Here is a 3,753-nt window from a genome sequence, read left to right on the forward strand (position 1 = left end):
CTCCCCCTTCTCTTCTTCCTTCTCATTTCTCCCTCCATGTTTTGCTCTCTCTTTTTCTCCCTTTTTCTTTGCTTTTCTCTTCTCTCTCTTATTTCTCATTTTCTAGTCAGACAGGACAGGTGGCAATGGGGAGAGAGTGTTGGACTTGGAGCCAGGTGGATCTGAGTTTGAATTCTGCCTCAGACATGGAAGACTTGGTCAAAGTCACAACCTTTCCCAATCTCATCTTGAAATGGGGATAATTGCTTCTACTTCATGGGACTGTTCTAAGAATTAAGTGAGAGAAGATAAGGATGATACCTTCTATCATCTTCTCTTAAAGTAGTATATTAATACTCATTATTATAATAGAGTGGAGATAAAAATACCCATTTTCCAGGATTGTTGTAAGAATCAAGTGAGACAAGATATGTAAGCACCTTATGGACCTTAAAACATCATACTAATACTAATTATCATTATAAAGTGGGGATAATATCCACTTCACAGGTTTGTTGAAATTATCAAGTGAGAAAAGATATGTAAAACACTTGTAGACCTTAAAACAGAATATTAATACTGATGTTTATACTAGTTATACTAAATATTAATTATTTTTATTATTAATATTGAGTGGGGATAATGGCACCCATTTCACAGAATTGGTGCAAGAACCAATTGAGAGAAGTGTAAAACATCTTGTAGACCCTACAGCATTACATTAATACTAGATCTAATAATAATTATTATTATTATTATAAAATAGGGAGATAGCATCCACTTCACAGGATTGTTATAAAAATCAGGAGAGAAGATATGTAAAACACATTGTAGACCCCGAAGCATTTTATTAATACTAATTATTATAATATAATGGGGATAATGGCACCCATTTCGCAGGGTTGTTGTAGGAACCAAATAAGAGAAGATACGTAAAACACCTTGTAGACCATAAAGCATTACATTACTACTAGCTGCCGTTATCATTAATTATTATAAAGTGGGCCTAACAGTATCTGCTTCACAGAGTTGTTGTAAGACTCAAAGGAGAGGTGATATGTAAAATGTTTTGGAAACCGTATATAGTATATTAATCCGAGCTATGATGATGATGATGATGAAGTGGGAAAATAGCACTCATTTCAGAGGGTTGTTGTAAGAACCAAATGTTTTACATAGGTAAAACACCTTGGAGACCTTAACAGCATTATATGCTGTTATTATTATCAATATCAATTATTATGATTAAGTGGGTTAATAGCACTCACTTCCCAAATGAGAAAAGATTGTAAAACACTTTGTTAGCTTTATATAAGATATGGAGACTGGTTACTATTATTAATAATGATTTTTCTCATGAAGTGGGGATAGTCGCACCCTCTTCACGGGGTTGTTGTGAAAAGAGAATAAGCTCTCGATGAATTACTTTGCAAATCTTCTAGATGCTAGTCATAGTTGCTCTCTCTTTGTCCTTCCTCCCTTTTCTCACTCTCTCCTCTCCTTTCCTCCTCCTCCTCCTCTCTTCTCTTCTCTTTTCCTCTCTTCTCTTGTCTTATCTCTCCCTCTCCCTTCCTTCTCCTCTTAGCATTGCCGGAAATGTATTCATTTCTCTGCCAGGCAGAATGCTGCGATCTATGTCATCCAGGCCCCTTATAAATGAGAGATTTTCTCAGCTCTGTTAATAAATAGTTTCTGTTTCTCTGGGTCTTGTTATTTCCCCAGTACCCACTGGTTTGCTGGCTCCTAGCACCTCCATCACAGGACTGTCGTGAGGATGAAATGAGATAATGTATGTAAGGTACTTGGAAACCTTAATGCATTATATAAAGTCAGTTACTATCATCATTATTATTATCATCATCCTCTCGTTCTCATCTCGTCTGATGGAATTCAGATAGCAATGGTCTTCTCATTATTAATTATCTCATTCCCATTTTTTAAAAAGAGACTTTGGATTGGAGGCCTCCTGGTATAACAAGGCACTACCCCACCATTATTCTACATTTCATTTTTGGTTGTCAATATTATCATCACTTTTATTATCGTTATTATTGCTACTTCCAACGGGAAGCCCCACACCCTTTGCTTTCCCACAAGTATCTCTAAGGCAGAGAAAAGGCAGTTGCTTCCCAAAGAAGCTCCAGACACACAACACTGGATTTATTGTGAAAGCCTCCCCCCCCACCCCAGTAATAGGCTGTGCCGACACCATCCTCCCCAGAAAGCCCCAATGTTCCATTCCCATTAGGTTTTTAAATACCTCGCCAGCTCCCTTCTTTTCCAGAACCATGAGTCTGTGGATCTCCTTATAGAAACCCATTACCATGTGCCTGTTTAACAAATCTGTGCCCGCCTGAAATTATAAATGACAGCCCATTTCAGAGCGAGAAAAATGCTGCGTTGACAGCAAAACAATATCAGCTGGTTCTTGGAACGGCAACAAATGGGCTCCTCTCCTATGGGGGCAGGCGGCTTTGCCGGGCCTTCCAGTGGGCGGCCCCTTCATCTCCTGGGAGTCAAAATGAAGGGACTTGAAGAAACTCCCATCCACCCAGAACCCTGAAGGGTGTCACACCAGAGAAAATTACCCCGATTGGCTCCAGATCTATTTTCATAACTTTAAAAACTGTCCGTCTTCCTTATTTTTTGCTCTATAGATTTCTTGTCAGCGGTGGTGTCAGGGGTCACTGTCAGACTGCCCCTTTGGCACTCATTAACCACAAGCAGCAAGCTTGTTTGCTATTGATCCACGATGTCTAAGTATCTATTATGGTGCTTCGGAAAGGTGGCTTCACATCTTTCTAAACAGATAATTCATAAAGGCCAAGGGGTCATGCTTAGTGATAGATTAGTGCTGCACCGTATCGGTGACTGAATGTGGAGCAGGGAGGAAGATGGAGACAGAGACAGAGAAAGACAGAGAGGGAGAGAGGGAGAGAGAAACAGAGAGACAGACACACACAGAGTGATAGAGAGAGAGACAGAGACAGACAGAGAGACATACAGAGAGAGATGGAGAGAGACAGAGACAGACAGACAGACAGAAACAGAGACAGAGAGCAACAGAGAGAGAGATAGAGACAGACAGAGACAGAAATAGAGACAAAGAGAGATGGAGAGAGACAGACAGAGACAGAGAGAAACAGAGATGGAGAGAGACAGACACAGAGAGACAGAGACAGAGATAGAGACAGAGCCAGAGAGGAGAGAGACAGAGAGACAGACAAAGAGAGACAGAGAGAGAGAGAGACACAGAGAGAGAGACAGAGAGAGACAGAGAGAGAGACAGAGAGACAGAGACAGAGACAGAGACAGACAGAGACAGAGACAGAGAGAGAGTGCTCGCTTCGGCAGCACATACACTAAAATTGGAACGATACAGAGAAGATTAGCAAATTCATGAAGCGATACAAACAGAAAGAGAGAGATGGAGAGAGACAGAAAGAGAGAGAGCCCGAGAGAAAGAGAGACAGACAGAGACAGAGACAGAGAGAGAGAGAGAGAGAGACAGAGAGAGACAGAGACAGAGAGAGACAGAGAGGAGAGAAACAGAGACAGACGAAGAGACAGGGAGAGAGACAGGCAGAAACAGAGACAGACAGAGAGAGATGATAGAGTGGGAGAGAGATGACAGAGAAAACAGATGACAGAAAAAGACAGGAGAGAGACAGAGACAGAGACAGAAAGGTGGTATGGAGGGAGACAGAGGAGAGGGAAGAACAAGAAGGGAGGAGGAAGAGAAGGGAAAAAGTAGGAAAAGCTAGAGAGGAGAGG

General features: G+C 41.2%; 1 pseudogene; it reads left to right on the forward strand.

Annotated features, from left to right (window-relative positions):
* Positions 1-3,317: 3,317 nt before the first annotated feature.
* LOC141515730 (U6 spliceosomal RNA) lies at positions 3,318-3,373 on the forward strand (annotated as a pseudogene).
* Positions 3,374-3,753: the final 380 nt, after the last annotated feature.

The sequence above is a fragment of the Macrotis lagotis genome, chromosome 2 (genome assembly GCF_037893015.1).
Source record: "Macrotis lagotis isolate mMagLag1 chromosome 2, bilby.v1.9.chrom.fasta, whole genome shotgun sequence".
NCBI lineage: Eukaryota > Metazoa > Chordata > Mammalia > Peramelemorphia > Peramelidae > Macrotis > Macrotis lagotis.